This window comes from Cavia porcellus, unplaced genomic scaffold (assembly GCF_034190915.1).
Source record: "Cavia porcellus strain 051 isolate PalLab524CR breed Dunkin Hartley unplaced genomic scaffold, mCavPor4.1 scaffold_21, whole genome shotgun sequence".
In the NCBI taxonomy this organism is placed as follows: Eukaryota; Metazoa; Chordata; class Mammalia; order Rodentia; family Caviidae; genus Cavia; species Cavia porcellus.
In genome coordinates this window covers 10,074,454-10,092,782 of record NW_026947504.1, presented here as the reverse complement: position 1 = coordinate 10,092,782, position 18,329 = coordinate 10,074,454, and the positions used below count along the sequence as shown (strand labels likewise).

Sequence of the window (18,329 nt, the reverse complement as noted above, 5' to 3'; positions counted from 1 at the left end):
CATAGAAGGCACATGAAGAAGGTGGTCATTGGTGGACTAGGACTGTAGACACAAAAACAACCTCATGTACCTAGGGCCATCTGATGTTTGACACAGGGGCCAAAAACATATGTTGGAGAAAATACACCCTCAAGGAGGTTCTGGGAAAACTGGTTATCCACATGCAAAAGACGGAGACCAGGTCTGTATCTCTCACCCTAGAGTAAAATCAAATGAAAATGGATCAAAGCCTTAAATATAAAAATAGAAACTTTGAATCTGCTGGAAGATAACTTAGGGGAAACACTTAAAGCCATAGCCATAGGAAAGGACTTTCTGAATAGAAATCTAGTAGCATAGGAAATAATACCAAGGATTTACAAAAGAGATTGTATCAAATTTTAAAACTTCTGCATGGCAAAGGAAACAATCAACAGAGTGAAGAGGCAGCCTACAGAATGATAAAAATAGCTTGCTCTTCTGATAAAAGGTTACCATCCAGACTACATAAAGAACTCAAAGAACCTGTCTTCTAAAAACAAATGACCCAACCAAAATATCAGCAGATGAACAGAATAGACAGTTCTCAAAAGAAGAAGTATAAGTGACCACTAAGTACATAAAAAATTATTCACTAGGTGATGGGTTGAAATGCAAATCAAAACAGCTCTGAAATTCTAAGTTACTCCATGCGGCATGGCTACCACCAAGAACCCAAAAAGCAACAAATGCTTTTAAGATTGTGGAGAAAAGGGGACCCTTCTATATTGTTGGTGAGAATGTAAACTAGTACAATCACTATGGAAATCAGTACGAAGATTTCCTCAAAAAACTAAAAGTAGAAATTCTACTTGACCTAGCCATACTCTTCCTGCATGTATTTCCTAAAGAGTTAAAGAGATACTATCATCATGTACACATATGCATGTTCGTAGCAGTGCAACTCACAATAGCTAAGCACTAAACATAGCCTAGATGTCTATCAACAGATGAATAGATAAAGAAAAAGTGGTATATATATATATATATATATATATATATATACATATATATATAGAGTGGAGTACTATGCAGCCCTAAAGAAGAATGAAATTATGCCATTTGCAGGAAACATATGGAATCTGAGACCGCACTCTTAAGTGAAATATGTCAAACACAGAAAGTTAAATATCAAATGGTTACTCTTACATGAGGAACCTAAAATGTAAATAAAGCGCATTAAACAAAGGAAATATTGTAGGAAACAAAAAGGCAGACTTGTAGGAGATAAGTACGGGATGGGGGTGCAAGACTGGGGAGAGGGGAAGATGGAGGAGGTAGTCAAAAATGATCAGAATGTGCTGTGCCCACATACTAATCCCATCCCCCAAATGAACATAATAATGATGTATTACAAATATAAAAAGAAAAGAGAAAGAAAAAGCAAGCATACAGGCAGTCATCAAGAACAAAGGCACCGGGCTAAGGATGTATCTCAGTGCAAGACTCTGCAAGAGGCCCTGGGTTTGACCCCACTTCCAAAATCAATCAAACAAACAAACAAACAAACCAAAACAAAACACAAAGGAGAGAGGCCTCAGAAGAAATCAAATTTGATGTGAAAATATAAATTCCTGCTTAAGCGACTTGGTTGATGCTATTTTCCTGTGGCCACTGAATCAGAGTTAACACAGGCCACAGCCTAGTCTCACGCAGTAGCTTGCGTGAAATCACCCTGCTCTCTGCTCAACCCCCTGGCCTCCACGCTCCTCTCCTGTCTCCCGGCTGCATCTCACATGCCTCCCTCTGGAGGGCACAAGGACCTCCTGTCCCGTCCTATGTGCTAGGCCACTGGGGCTTGTGGGAAGAGCCACAGACACAATCCCTCCCTGACCCCTGCAGTTTAAGACTCCCCATCACTGACCCACCCTGTGTGGCCGCAGCCACACAGCCAGGGCTCACTTCCTCACCCCCAGCTTCCTGCTCAGGTGGACTCCCACGGGACGGGACGGGACGTCCCCGGGGCTCTGTCTAGAACACCACACCTCTCCTCAGACTCTCTTCACTTCCTCCTCTCCCCCACCCCCTCCTCTCTCTCTTTCCCTCTCCTTCCCTCTCTCTCAGCCTCCCTCCTTTCCTCTCTGCCGGAGATCAAGACAGAGCCTTTGTTCATGGCTGTACCACTGTGCCAAGAACAGAGCCTGGAGTACAGCAAAAACTCAATAAATGTTCATTTTTTTCATTAAGGGAAAAATTAAGGAATTGAGGCTCTCTGGGTTACCTTTAAGACTAGACACTTTTTTCAGCTGCAAAAAGACTCAGAACCAATTCATGATCTGTCTTTGATAGTCATACACTGGAATTTATGTAGTAAATTTATGGGATAAGACAGTCTATGTGAGTTCCCAGCCTATCTTGCTGAGTGGACACAGGTTTTGTTTGTGTCAGGCATTCCCAGGGGAATTCTGAAGAGTCACAAATTCTCCTCCAGAATTTTTCGAGGAAGAAAAAATTCCCTTTAGAAGACCACCTCATGGTCAGTGGGGCATGGTGATGCCTGTGATCCCAGCACTTGGGAGGCTGAGGCAGGAGCATCGCCTCAGTTCAAGGACAGCCTGGACTGTATGGTGAGTTCAAGGCCAAACTAAACTGCATAGCGAGACCTTGTTGATTTTTGTTGTTATTGTTTGTTTTCATTTTTTGCAAGGAGAAAGTATGGAAAACTGCACTTTGAGGGAAGCAAATGTATCTTCTTAGCCTATAAAATGTTGGGCCAACTTTGAAGAGAGTGCTTTAAAATTTGCCTGCCCTAAAGGGCATGAGGGCGGTTTCTGGTCAGCTGCCTGGGTGCCTGGACTCACGGGAACAGAGGGGCCATTCATTGGCTGGCTGGCCGGATCCCTAGAGACTGGCTCTGGCCCTGTGCCCCACAGAGGAGGAAGGCTCTGTGGAGCTGGCAGCTAAACCTCCTCGGGCCACTTCACAGACATGTGGACGGCCCCTCGGCTCCCCGGGATGATAAACCCTACAGGCTGAGGTTGGGCCCCACGCCAGCCCTTTGGGATCCTGCTCACATTGTAACGCAACCAGAAACACGGAAAAGACACCAGGGACCAGAGATAGATTTATTTACATTGACGGGCACTGCTTCAGATCATTCCCAGAATACCAAGCCCCAATCTCTGTTGGTCTAGAGCTTATATGGGATAAGCAAACAGGAAGTACAGAGGTGGAATGGCTTGTCAGTTGGGGATTGGTTTACACAGTGCGCATCATGGAGACCAGCTCTGCATCACAGTGATCAGCTGTTTTTAAGGACAGAAACAACCTGAGGCGGAAAGGATCTATTACCCGGGCAGCTGAGAAACCAGCGTATACTGGCTCGGGCAGGGGGATTTTCTGTTACAGCGCAGGCACACGCAGAAGCAGGGGAGGAAATGTCTTCTCCAGAAGGAGGCTGCTAACTACAACCAGTCTCTTTGCCAAAGAAATGTGCCGTCTGCCGCAGGCAGGGTCAGAGTCAAGGTGAGGAGTCCTGTGTTTTTCCAGCACAATTTCTTGACACCAGACTCCACCTGGCCTCGGATCACATCACTTACTCAGCTTTCTTTGCCTCTTTGTGTTTTGTGGGTTGACACTTTCCCTTAGTTGCTGAGGAGTCTAGTTGAGTCAGAAGTCTGTAACACAGAAATTCTAGCTTAATTGTTCTATGTCAGAATCATTTTATAGGCAGTAACTCTCAAAGTGCACCTGTGGGAAGGTCAACTGTCCGAAACAGAGCAGCCCAAACCGCATGGCTGTCACAGGGGTGTCCTGCCTGTAGCCTGGGGGTGGTACAGGTCTGGCTTCTCAGCCACACTGAGCGAAGAGGAATTGTCCTGGGCCACATTTAAAGTAGGTAAGATAGTTAACGTATATAACAAGACTCCCTTCTAAAGTACTGTTTACTGTATCACAAGTGTGTAGCTCTGAGTGAGTGTGGGGCGAGGCCAAGGACGCTGCCTCTTGGTCAAGTGCTGCAGGTGACTGGCAGACAGCCATCTGCAGACCACACTGTGAGAATCAAATCCCGTAATGCTGATTAGCAGCACAGTGTAGTCCCTGGTTTATATTTGACTTAACGATATTCTTAACCTTCAGATAAAGCATAAAAGCAATACACACTCAATAAAAACTGTGCTTCAGGTTCTGATCTTTTCCTGGTTAATGACACATTTATAATACTCCCTCACTAGGCAGGGCAGCAATTATAACGGGGTAAACCACCACACACCACGGTCAGTGTGCATATTGCTAAGTTATGATGCTTGGCAGGCTGGGTGTATTAAACACAGTTCTGACTTACAATGGGTTTGTCAGGATACGACTCATTGTACGGTGTGAACATCTAGACTGGCGTTTGGATCTGGCCATGCACCTCCTGGTGCAGAATTTGCACATGTGCTCTGTCCCACAGAGGCATCTGGCACACAGCTAAGTTTGGGATGCACTGCTACAGAATGTATTTCTTTCAGAAAAGATGAGCCAGACTTTGGTTTTTGAGGTCTCCAATGTGGATTCCCACCACTGCCTGAAAATCAAGGATCACAGTGCTGGCATAGAAACCTTGGGAAAAAGTTGGCATGGGACTCAGCAGCTAAGATCTTTCAAAAGGAGAAAGTATCATTATAATGATTTTAAAGAACTTTTCTCTCCTTTCCTGGGTCTGGCAGGCATCTCTAAGGTGAAAGCGGCCACCACTACCCTCCTGGCTGGGAGACTGTGCCACTCTGCATTCTGTGGAAAGAAGGCAATAGTAGCAGCTGTATCCACTAGTCACCCTGGAGCCATCGGGCTGCATGCATCCTGGACAGCTGCACATTGCCACCAGATGGACTCCTTCATTCCAGGAGCCAGGATACTGCAGCGGCCTGGGAGCGATGCACTGTGATTGGTGGAGCTGTTTGTACCTGTACGTGATGATGTCACCCGCAGGAATGCCAGGGTCACTGAAGAGCAGTGAGTTCTCTGGGGAAGACCAGCCTGGGTACCAAATTCCAGTCAAGTTAACAACAGGATCCATGGTCAGACTTGCTTTGCAGCAGGCTGCTTTAGGGGGGTGGAGGTGGTAGAGACAGCTTTGAGTTTATGTTAAGGCGAGTCTCATTCAAATCAATGCAACCCTTGTTTCCCAGTCCTCAGAAGACAAGTAGGAATCACGGGCCAGCAGAAACTCAAGCTGCTGACCTGCTTAACTGCCAGCCACTGCTTTCTCCTTTCAACAAACATCAACCAAGTGCCACCAGAAACCACTGTAGCCACAGTGAGCGGCTGCTCTAAGTCGGGCACCAAGTTAGACTTGAACTGGCAAACTTTTATTCAGTGTTCACCAAACTACATAAATTAGAGAGCTGCTTCACCTATGAGGACACAAAGGATCTGTGAGGAGAAGCAGCCTGCTAGATGCCACTGAGCGCCCGACAAACTGCAACAGTGCCCGCTCCTGCAGCTCTGCGACTTCCCTGCATCCTCATCTACACAAAAACCAAACTTGATTCTCACTGTAGAGCTTTCTTCCTCTAGGCCTGCCAACATGCTCAAGTAACTTACACCCTGACCAGCCCCTGGCATTGTCTCTCCTTCCTCCGCTCCACTAGCTGTCTCAGGCAGGCTCCTCCATACTGTCCCTGGCTCTTCGATAACTGATATCTGCTGCTTCACCTGCCCTGCGTCCCCCTGATTCTTCTAACAGTTACCTCCCACATGCCTTGCTTATAGCTCCTTTGCTTGCTCAGAGCTCAGGGCTGAGCCTAGAGACTGCTCAGGATTCTGCAGTGACTGACCTGGGTATCCTCTGGTGCTCCCAGGACAGTGACCTGAAGAAGACTTTGGGTATCAAGAATGTGGCCTCGTCCATTTAACCTCCTGGCAGAAGTGTGACGAGATCAGATACCAACGTGGGATCGTGCTTCGAGTAAGCAGAACGTTGCTCTAGGGGTTCTGGAGCTTGAGCCAACAATGCATTCACCTGGAAGGGGAGCGGAGTTGTTAGACTAGAGATTGCTGAGCTCCACCTCCGGAGCTTTGCAGTCAGTGGACTGAGGTAAAAATTCCCTTTCTAACAACTTCCCAGCGTGATGGTGATGCTGCTGATCTAGGACCATGCTTGGAGAAATTCAGCTCTAGAGTTCAGGGTTGAGGTCTAGTGGTCAAGTCCTATCGCTGCTCTGTGGTGATCCCCTACCACCCTCTTCCCGCTTGACAGCCGCTCGCACTTCCCCTTCAGATGCTTTGCAGACCACAGATGCTCATGGCTGAGTGCAGTGCACCCTCTTGTGGTCCATGTGAAAAACGACCTGAACCGTAATGCACTCGCCTCTACTCTTTAACAGTTGAAGTCTGCCAAACATTGAATTTCATCTGCCTGACAAAAATCATCAGTCACCAGATCTGCCATGTAGAGAAGGAACCAAGGGTCTATTGAGCGTGTGATAGGTCAAACACTGACCTACGGATGTCCACATATGGCAGAAAGGATGAGATGTCTAGATCATCCAAACTGGATATAAATTCTCTGTAGGAGAGTAAGCCTTTGTAGCATAAGTTAAAGGTAAATAGTGTCAAAGCCTTTGAAAGACTGTGTGACTAAGAAGGAAAAATAGACAAACTCCAAACCATGGTTGGTCCCTGAACTCCAATGTCCTGGAAAGCTGGCAGTTTTGTAATTAAATTTATTGGTATATTCTAGGTGTACATAATGACCACATTCATTATAGGGAATTGTACCTGTACATGGTATAACTTCATTTTTTTTAAAGCTGGCATGATTAACTGTGGATCCCCTGCAAAAGCACTTTGGAATACTTGTCACCAGCTCTGTCACCAATTGATTTGGCACAGTCAGCTTCTCAGCGTTTAGTAGCTGTTACACTGCTGCTACAAAATTCACTGCCACCTAATGCTAGAGCCAGGAGCTGGTAACCAGGAAACAGGAACAGCTAGGCTGTCTTCTCAGACTGCAGCATGCACTAGCATCACCTGGAAGCCTTGTTACAACAGATTTTTGCACTCCTCCCCCAGGGATTCTGACTCAACAGACTAGGGCTAGGTAGGACCCAAGAACTTACTATTTTAATAACTTCTTGGCTGCTTTTGTCCCCAAGCAGAACAAAACCCTTCCTGTACTACACATTTACAGGACTTGATTATTAGTCAATCGAAATCTATAAACAATCAAGAAGCTTTGATTCAGGTGTCTTAACATGAGCACTATTGACATTCTGCATGATAATTCCTTGTGGGATGTGTGCATGTGTGTGTGTGTGTGTGTGTGTGTGTGTGTGTGTGTGTGTGTGGCTATCTTATCTATTATAGGAATTTTACCAGCATTCCCAGCCTCTACCTGCCAATAGCAGCCTCTTCTCCCCAGGTTCAATTATCAAACAGATCTCAGACATCAACAGGTGGCCCTGGAAGACAAAAATTGCCCCCAATAGAGAAGCACTGCTCTAAAAGGTAACAATGTTTTCCTCTCTCATCTGGTAGACTGTGAAGGCATCTTCGAGTTGCCTTATGTAATGATACTGACTGTCTTAGTCTATTTTGTGTTACTATAACAAGATACTTGTGACTGCCTAAGTTATAAAGAGAAGAACTTTATTCAGTTTACAGTTTTGGAGGCTGAAAGTCCAGTGTTGGGTAACTCCACCTGGTCTGCCCCTGGTGAGAGTCTTCCAGTTGCATTTTAATGTGGAGGACAGCATCACATGGTGGGAGCCATGTGCAATGGGTCACATGGTACATTAGTCACTTTCCCATCACTAAAACAAACCAACGTCCACAACTTACAGGAGGAAAGGTTTATTTTGGCTCACAGTTTCAGTGGATCGGCTGACTCCAAGGCAGACACGGCATAAAAGGATGGAATACAGGAGGAAGGCTGTTTAGGGCATGACAACCAGGAAGCAGAGGGAAGAGGAGCTGGGGGCAGAGACACACCTTCCCAGCATTCCTGCAGTGAGCTCCTCCTTTAGAGCAGGCCCCATTCAGAAGGGGAGGCTTTGGGGGGCCATTTTAGATCTAAACCCTGACACTCCACCTTTGGTCGCCCAAAGCCTCATCACCATCTCATGCCAAACACGTTAGTCCTTTCCTAAAGTCACAAAGGCTCAACAATTCCAGCACGGCTGAAAAGTCTGAATTCAGAGTTCCCCCTGAGATTTAAGGCAAATCTTAGGGCTAAGCCACTGGGTGTTAAACACTTCCAACAGGGTAAACACACACATTCCAAATGGGAAGAATAGAGGGATACACAGAAATCTGTCCAAAGTAAGACAAAACTCAGCAGGGCAAATATTAAATCCAGTAGCTCCACAACCAGAACCCGGGGCTTGGGTAGCCCTGCCTCGATGGCCTTGTTGGTTGCAGCCCACATGGTTTCTCACTTGGACTGAATCTATGCACTGCCTGAGGCTTCTCTTAGCAGACAACCGAATTCCTGGCAGTTTCATCTTCTTAGGGTCTCTACTACATCTTGGCTTCATTCTTATAACATCACACACTGTCCTCTCATGGGCTCCTGGCCCCAGACCTTCTTCTGAAATCTTAGTGGAAGTCACTGTGACCCCATAACTCTCGCATTGTGCATTCCCCAAAAACCACCACCATGGAAAGGATGCAAAACTTGGCCACCAGCTTGAGAACTAACTGGATTCCCTTGGATCATGGCCGTAGTGGCTGCTGAGTGCTTCAATGCTTGAGCTTAGGGATACACTTCTATAGGTGGCCTTGGATGAGTAAGTGCCACTCTTCTCAGATGAAGAGTTTACAATTTTGCACCCTCAAACCTGGGATGGGTGGAGCTTTACTGATTTCTGCTCCTTGTACAAAGTATTTGGCTTCTTTTTAATGTTAACTTTTTCAGCAATCATGTGTTTTTTTGCCCTACCTTTACAGGTCTTACTTTTTTTGGCAAAATTACAAACTTTAAATCATTCAGCTCCACTGTCTATTCCTGACTTACCCAATAGGTCCAGCTAAAAGCATCCAGCTTTATACATGTCATGGTCTGACCAATGGGCTGCCTTGCAATTTCCTTTGCCAGATCGATTAGTTTGCTGCTCTTAATCTCAGTGTCCTGAAAAGTCCTCAAGTCATGGTAAAATGTAGACAAATTTTTTAATCAGAACATGACATAGTCTCTAACCCAAGCACCAATGGAGTCCTTTTTCCTCAAATGCAACATCGTGACCCTGACCTTTACTGTCCACATTCCTATTAGCGTTACGATCTTCTGAGCTCTGACCAGTATCACACAACACTGCTCACAGCATTCTAGGGCTTCTCTATCCTGCATCTCCAAGCCTTTCCAACCTCCTCCTGCAAATCAGTTCCAAAACTTTTAAACTACATGGTCAGCTACAGTCACAGCAATTGCTCTACTCCTGGTAGCTATTGCGTTCCTGTCCCTGGGACAGTTTGAAGCAGGAGAGGCATATTTTGACTCAGTTTTATTGAGTTCACTCCATGGTTGGCAGATGCCAAGGCAGAAATGACACTGCAGAATGGCATGCTGGAGGAATGCTGGTCTCCTCATGGCAGCCAGAAAGTAGAGAGAGGGCAGAGCTTGGAGAAAAACGAACCCTATAATCTCACGCCCCCGCTGTGGGAGTCTGTCTGGATTTTGTTGTGGTCTGGAGGAGTTGATAAATTATAATCTCAGGAAAAAGTTATTGGAATTTTTGCAAATAAATTCCAACCTACCATTTCCAATGCAAGCCACAGAAACAATAAAGAAACAAAGACACATCAAGACTTGGAGGGAAGAAGGGGTCCTAAATCCAGGCAGAAAAAAGGCTAAATGGAACAAAGGCCACAGCTCAGGGCCAAACCTGTGTTTATTAATTCGTGGAGAGGGGAGCAGCCTGGGGTTGAGTGACTGTGAGGAAGTGGGAAGTGTGTGAGCACTGTAACCTGGGCCTGGTAGGGGGCACGAGGGCACATTTGCAATGTGCAGAGTGAGGGATGCAGAAAGAGTACCAGGTTCTGACAACAGCCTCTAAGTTTGGAGGAATCTGCAGACACAGTTTGAGGAAGTAGTTTGTGTTTCGGGTAGGCTGCTTCAGCTGTGATATCTAGCTTTGATTGCACTGGGACCCCACCACCTCTGTCTCCAAGCTCAGTCCCAGCCAGCAGTGCAGTGTCTCTCAGCCTAGCTCACACTTAGCAGTAGGAAGCTATAGGCGGGCATCACAGACCGGTGGCTTTGCTTCAAAGGCTTACATCACTGCATCATCTCCTCTGGACCCATTTGCATTGTTTAAAGCCACCGAAGGGGGAAGAGCCTTTTCCTAGTCAACTGTGTGCATAGCAGTACCCAGAAGTAGGACAAAGGTGAATCAAAACGGAGGCAAAGTGTCTTCTTTCAGGGGCAGCTGTCTTGGTTGGTCCTCCACACCCAGTCCCTGTCCTTTATGGCCAGGTCCCACTCTCAATGTGAGGCTCAGGGGGCTCATTAGACCTAAACCACAACACACTGCAAGAGAGGGAGCAAAGAATGAACTGTGAAAGTCGAGCTCGCTTTGTAATAATTCCATCCTGTGGTAACCGATCCAGAACCTTGAGAAGAGCACAAACCTTTTCCAGGGATGACCCCCCTGCGACTGAGTCACCTCCCTCTAGGGCTCACCCCTTGAAGGCCCCACTTTCCAGTGCCACAGTGCTGGAGATGAAGCCTCAATATGAGTTTTTATGGAAACAAACCATACCAAGCTACAGCAAGGACACAACAAATTTTTAATCTCCTTTAAATTTAAATAGCAAGAGAAAGAGCAGCTTACATTTCTTGAGTGCCTACTGTGTGCAAATCATCCTGTTCACCTTTTTTCCTTATGATGGGGACTTATTAAATTGCCCAAGCTTGTCTTAACTCTCAGATTCAAGCAATTCTCCTACCTCAGCCTCCTGAGTAGCTGAGACTGCAGGTATGTGCCACCATGTCTGGTTTCTGCCAACATTTTAAAAATACATTATTGATATTTCAAAATTTGTCAGTATATTTTATGTTCTTGCCTTTGTACTTGGTATATATTTTTGCACTGATGGCAGATCTTAATTCGCACTATCCTCATTTCAAGTGCTCCAGAGCCACTCGTGCCACACTGCATAGCAGAGATCTAGACTCTGCTGTCCTCCAACCTTTATGTATCAAAAACGCAGGATCATTTTATTTCGGTGTCTTTCCAGTTTTGCTTCAAAGTCCTTCTGCTTACGCTTCAGCTGATTTCTCAGTCTCATATACCTATTCATGTACTCTGCAGTCTGTTCTTGGAATGTCTCCACTTATTTTTAAATGACATCTACAGTCTGTGAAATTCATCAGATAGTGGAACACCTCATCTGATGGCCAGACTGTGTTGATTATTGTTGTCTTTTAGTTCCGGTAGCTTTATTAGAAGCTGTCTCTCAATAGTTCTTGTTTTTGTACATGCACCACTGAGATCCTTCATCCTATCTGATGCTAATCGCTGATGCAGCGTCTGTATTTGTTATGGCCTACACCTACTTTTTGGAGGGTGGTATGGAAATAGAACTCAGGGCCTCACACTTGCCAGGCAGGCTCTGTGCCCACTGAGTTACATCCCTATGACCTATATCTAGATGTTGCCCCTAAGCCTCATGCACTCATAGGTGAGGTTTTGGGGAGGTACCTGGATCATGGGTGTGTGATACTAGATTGGCCTATGGTGGGTTTATAGTGGGGGGTGTTGCTGAGAGGTGAAGCCTGGTGGGAGGCAGTGGGCCACCGTGAGCATGGCCTGAGATCGACAGAATGTACCCATCCCCTCCTGCCACATCCAGTGTTGACCGCTGTCTGCTGCCATGCTGTGAGCTTTCTTCTCTGCCATAACCCTCTACCATCTCTACCACACTCCTTTGCCTTGGATCCAGCCAACCATGGACTGAAACTCTACAAACTGTGAGCTAAAATGAATCTTTCCTTTTTAACTTGTGGGTTTCAGGTATTTTGTTCCAGCAATAAGCAAGTAACTAAGACAGTCACACCCTTGTGCTTTTCAGTTGATCTCATACCATGCAGGCACGTTCTTCTCCATTCAGGATTCCGCTTCTCCATTAATCACTGTGATGTTTCTCCCTATAGCTCCTTGTATTCCCTTAGTAAATAGTTCTGTCCACTCCCGATCATTATTCTCTAGAGAATTTTTCAATAAATCTTACCATGTTTCTTCACTCAAATTTTAAAAATATAAAAATTAAGATACACTTAAATGCTGCAGTCAACTTCTACTAAGAAAAGTAATAATGAGAGCTAAGCCTCATGAAATGCTTCCTATGAACCATGCCCTGTGCTAAGCACTGGGCAATAAGGCTTATGTCATTTATTTTTTCTAATAGGACTATTAGGTAGGAGCTGTGACAACTGCCATATTTGAGTCAAGATAAGATGGCACAGAGAGTTTAAATGGTTTGTTCTAGGTCACCCAGCCAGTAACGGACAGAGCTGGGCATTGTATGGAAGTCTGCTTGATGACTGAGTTGATTTCCTGAATTCTACACTTAACTGTCAGCAATGACAGTTTGTAAAGGTTGCTCTTGTCTCTGAGCTTGTGAAGATACAACTTTATCAATTATATAGAGTACCTAGGACACCATGGGCCTTCCCTTGCTGGGAAATTGTAAAAATATACACATGGACTTCTCATGAGCCAGGCTCCACCATGGGGATCAGGACGAGACTCAGCAAGAAGACAAATCACACCTTCCCACAAGCTAGCCCATGCGTGGGCTGGGAAACCAGAAGACTCCCACCCTGCACCTCCACTCTCCCCTGCAGCCGGGGCAACTGGCTGATTCCGAGGACTCAGAATGAGATGATAGCAGCTGAACAGCTTGATGCTTGTATTGTTTGATTGACTTTGAAGATCGGGGACTGGGGGGCTGGGCTCTGTTTGGAGGATGACAGTGTGCACCTATGGGGGATTTCCTTCTGTCTTGTTTTTGAAATCCAGTGTTTTGTTTTGTTTTAATATATTGTTTCAATATATTGTTTTATTCCTCTACCTGGTAACCTGAGCAACTATTTTGAAGATAACAATATGCAGTATGACAACCATTATTAAATATTTTTTCCTTAATATCCTTAGAACTACCTGTGAAGCAAGATGTCAGGAGTTCAAGTTAAGGAGTCACAATAGAACCCAGCGGCAGCAGAGAGAGCGAGAGAGAGCAGAAGTCAGAGGACGGCAAGCTCAGAGGTGAATGGAGGGGGAGCTGCAGCATCTGGAGAAGACGGAGGAGGGAGGGGGGAGCTTTGAGGGCTCGTGCTTTCCCTCGGTAATTTTATTTTGTTAAGACAAGTGCTGCTGGGAAGAAAATGAAAAGCTGAAGACAGAGGAGAGCATGCGGAAGGGGCAGATGCTGAATGAGCAACGATCCCCAGGGTCAGGACCGTGAGATGTCTGGGGCCCATCTGGGGGGAACATGCTTGTTGGTTCTAATACTTACGTCTGCTTGTATCTGCATCCCACAACGGCTTCCCGCCATCACTATTAAATATTCCCAGGGACAAATGGCTTGGGAAGTTGTTAATCAAAAACACTGTATGTCTACTGGGTATAACTTCATGTGCTTTTTAGTGAAGAAAAAGAAAACGATACCAGAGTGTGGATACTGTGGCATCCCCACATAGGTGATATGGAAGGGACACTAAGTCTACCCCCACTTAAAATTGTCACCTTCGAGCCCTGAACTGTCCTACCACTTGAGTTACCTTCCTAAGGAGTCCTGTTAAAATACAAATGGACCAAAACAATCTTAAAAAAGACACCCACACTCATCATAAGTTATTCCCAATTGTCAAATGGTGGAAAGAAGCTGTGCCCATCGGTGAACAAGTAGAAATCAAAGGCGGTATCCTAATAACAACCTGGATGAGTCTTGAAGACACTACGTGAAGTGAAACAAGCCAGACATAAAAAGACAAACACGGGGCTGGGAATTTAGCTCAGCGGCACAAGCGCCTGCCTTGCAAGCAGGCAGTCGTGAGTTCAATCCCCGGTACCGATAAAAAAGGAAAAAGACAAAAAAAAAAAAAAAAAAAAAAAAAAGACAAACATTGTGTCATGCCATTTATCTGAGTTACCTAGAGGCACCAAATTCATAGGGACAGAAAGCAGAATGTAAGTCACCAAGGAGGGAGGTGAGCAGGGACTAAGGACATGGTAATACTAATGGGAAACAAATTAAAAGCTGAAAACAGAAGGGACCAGGGGAAAAGGGAGAGGGAGTTTCAGTTTAGGATAATGAGAAAATCCTAGAGCTGGAGGGTGTGGAATGTTTGCACAAGTGTGTGTGAATATATCTTATGCCATTGAACTGTACATTAAATTTTACCATAATTAAACCAACCCAAACTGAGTCATTTACAGAGTGACCGGCCCTTGGCCACTCCTTCTCCCCTATTCCTGGTTTGTCCAGATTTTCCTTTCAGTAGAGGGCACTGCACCCACAGCAGGACTTTAAGGAGCCGGGGCCCTAAGGGTTGCAGATAGAGATGAGTCCTGGGGCTGGTATCTCCCTCTGGGCTCTGGGGTGCTTCGAGCAAGGCCGGGCCTGGGGTTCTGATCCTGATTGGAGGGGTACAGCCTGCTGGCTCCTCAGGAACAAAAGATCAGGAAAACTCAGACACTGACAAGATAGTTCTGAGAGAGCCACAAGATGTCCCTGTGCACAAGCGGGTGTAAGGGAGGCTGTGACACTGCCCCACTGGGTCACAGCACGGATGAGGAGCTGCAGACAGTGCCCAGCGGGGGAGGCCGCTCAGCCTCATGCACACCTTAGCTTGGCTGATACACGTCCTTCTCCAATGGGCCCTGGAAAAGGAAAGCATTTTGGTTACACAAAGTATCATTTGAAACATTTCTCATTGATGAGAGAGACAGAATTGTTATGAGTAGAGGAACACTCAAAAAAGGAATAAATTACATTTCCATGCTTCTCCTGCTTGAGTCCCAAGCTAAACAGATGCTATTTTTATCAAATACTTTCTATTCTGTCTGCTTTGCCAACATTCTATTATTAGACAGATCAGAGAAAGTCTGAATTTGATTTCTTTCCCTCCCACTTTTGCAGGAGTGGTCATTTGGGCAGAGGCACTGTCTTATCAAGAGGAGGGAAATGATAAGCAATGGCAGCCACCTGGACGCTTACCTTGTTGCCATAGCATCCCAGAAATGGGCTTTGCCTTCTTCAAAATGACATCTACTCCTAGCTTCACCCAACCCCAGATGGTGTAGTTGTGGGATGCAAAAAAGTATGTGTTTTGAAGTATTTACAGCCTGATTTCCCCCACCCTCACTTCCTGTAGCCAGCTAAGTTCTCAAGTATTTCTCATGCACAATATGGAAGCATGTGGGAAGGGATTCTGAATGATGCAAATTTGTGGGTGGGACAGCTCAGTAGGTCCACCTAAGAAAAGCCAGGAAGTCACCTCCTAAAGAAGCAGAATAGATCAGAAGGTAAAATAGGAGAGACAGGAGCCAGGGACAGGGCAGGAGACAGGATGCACTGAATTGGGGGGTTCAAGAGATAAACTGGAGTTAACAACTGGGCTGTCATGAGGAACATTTGGAAAACAGGATTTTTTTCAGAAATGTCTTATGAATGGAATTCACTTCCTCTCTTTGGTATTTTTAAAGAAGATTTCAGTAAAAACATAAATTGGCTCAAAAACTATGTTTTGTATGAGAGGGCTGGTGTTTATTCAAGGAAGCTCAGCCTACAGAGAGGCTAGAATTTAACCGAAGGGAGTTTTGTCTTTCCCCGCTTCCTCCATCAGTGCAGATCATGTTCCCAATAGTTTGTATCGGTGTCCTGGGATGGATGTGGATGCCAGAAGTATTTTGTTGAGCCAGTTGAGAGTTAATTTTTTTAAACCACTATGGTGAATTAGAAATTCGTATTTCAAAAGCCTGCATTTTCATTCCCACTTTTCCATTGGACACCTGGTAATGTGAGGCCCTCATTTCCCTAAAGCAAACACTGGCTCATGCTCTCTAGTTAACCCCAGCGGCCACCACCTCTCTGAGCTGTGCAAATGTACATACGCCCGGCCCATGTTCTGCATTTGTATTTGTTACCATCTGGCAATGGAGTCTACAGAATGCAGAACTGATCTCTTGAATTGTTCTAAGACTTGGAAAAGCAGGAAAAATTAAAAATAAAAACTGCTGGGAAACATCAGCATTAAGAAGATAATACAGACTTGTTAAACAGAAAATGGGTGTTCAGGGAGGCAAGCCTAATAACTGCCCTTTTTACCCCTCATTGGCTGCTTCTAGAAAAGGCAACTAAGAAGCCCCAGTGCAGGTACTCATGCCGTGGAGACAGCATGAATACAATCCAGAGCCCATCGAAGGAGAAGGTACCTATAACTCCCATTTTAGGCTACGCCTCACCTTGAAGGAGTATACTTTAGAGCTAGATGAACTGGACCTCGCAAAGGCTCCACAAGATCCAATGAACTTAATACTTTAAATCCATTAACCTATTAAGGTGACCTGAGATTGCTGGTATCCTTAGGTTCCTTGCAAAAGCAAATGTAAAGACTCTCTGGGGAATTATTAATGACATCCTATAAGAAAAGGGTAAGTCCAATAAGTCTCACCCTACTTCTATCAACAATGTTTCACATACAATTTTAGCACATCTGAAAATGACCAGACACATGCGGAAATAAAACATGAAAGTGATACAATTGGAACAACTACAATAGAAACAATCCCAGAGAACTCTAGTTTTTGGAGTTATCAGAAGTAGACTTAAAAATGTTTACTGAAGATAAAATGAGATAAAAGACAGTATCCAAAAATTGGCAGGTAACTGGAAATTTAAAAAGATGATGAAAGGAGTTTGCACAGTACACTAACCGCTGTGGGAAGAACCGGACACCAGCTTTTCCCATGAGTCAGTGTCCTTCTCAGACTGCAGGGAAAGAGAACAAGAAGTCAACAAGAAGCTGAGACCTGCTCTGAGTCGGCGCCACGTGTGGGCTGACTGGGGGAGAGCCAGACGCTGGCCCCTTCCAGTGCACGGGCAGGGAGACAAGAAGAGCCAATGTTCCTCGTCTCGTAAGTGACCAGCGGATCTGGAGAGATACAGGCTATGATGATAGCTAATGAGGCAAAATACAATTTAATGCGTGTCGTGTTTAGTGTTTTACTGACTTTGCAGGCCTAAAGCCTGCATCTATTAAGAGGATCATCTATTAAGAGGATAACAATATGCAGTGTAGCACATATGGGGGATCTCCTCCTGAAGTTGTTAGTTCCCTAGTATCTGGTTTCAAAATCCTGTATTATTCTCATTGTTTTGTTTGTTTGGGTTTTATTTGGGTTATCTTGTTTGATTGTATTATATCTGATGGCATGGGCAGCTATTTCAAAGATAACAAGATATATTACGGTAGCCATTTTGGATTTACTATTATCTTGTTTTGAAGTCCTGTATTGCATTCATTGTTTTGTTTTTATTGGTTTTATTCTGTTCTGTTTTGTTTGATTTTTACCATGGCTGAAGGTATTGGCAGCTATTTTGAAGACAATAAGAGACATTTTGGTAGCCATTATCTAATTATGAAGTCCTGCATCACTTATAGTTTTCCTTTGATTGAAAAAGAAAAATGGTGAAGCCAGGGTTCAGCTCCGTGGCTCAAGTGCGCGCCTGCTAAGCACAAGGTCATGTGTTTGATCCCTGATACCAAAAGAGGGGGGAGAAAAGATGGTGATGAAAACTAGAAAAATAAATAGAAACTTAGAACTGAAAAATATACCAGTAACAGTAAAGAGCACTCAGTGGATAAGTTTAACAGGAGATCAGACATAGCTAAAGAGAGAATTGATAACCAGAGTTGCAGATTAGAAGACAATAAACAAGTGAAACACAAAGATAACAGGATGGAAAATGCTGTAGAGAGAATAAGAGACAGGAGGTAAAATGAAAATAAGTTCTAAATGGAGATAAGAGGAAATAGGGGAGGAGCAGTATTTTTTAAAAACTTGGTTGAGAAGATTCAAGCAAAGATGGCAGATAGATAACAGCTGGCTACAGAGGCTCCCTGAGATAGTCAACTTAGAATTCAATATAATACAGAGTGGGGAGCCCAGAACAGAAAGAGATGAATTCTCTCATCCCAAGAAGAAACTAAGGTGAGAAGAACCAATCAAACATACAGTCCCGGTGCTACTACTGGAACAGCTAAAGGTTCAGTGCTCCCCTGCAGCGAGCGACTTGTGGAATCATCTGAGGTCCTGCAGCTTCAACTCACTGGAGGTGCAGTCACACTGAGCTGAGGGTCGCCAGCTGAATGGAGAGCT

The 18,329-nt window shown here is 44.9% G+C and overlaps 1 long non-coding RNA gene across 1 annotated transcript in view; it reads right to left on the bottom strand.

Moving 5' to 3' along the window:
* Positions 1-3,064: 3,064 nt before the first annotated feature.
* LOC106025149 (uncharacterized) overlaps positions 3,065-18,329 on the bottom strand; it is a 46,779-nt gene continuing 31,514 nt past the window's right edge. The window contains exons 5-8 of the long non-coding RNA XR_010041647.1: positions 7,340-14,828; positions 5,781-5,965; positions 4,908-5,046; positions 3,065-3,635 (exon numbers count right to left, since the gene is read on the bottom strand). This is a non-coding gene — a long non-coding RNA (uncharacterized LOC106025149). The remainder of the gene's footprint in view (positions 3,636-4,907; positions 5,047-5,780; positions 5,966-7,339; positions 14,829-18,329) is intronic.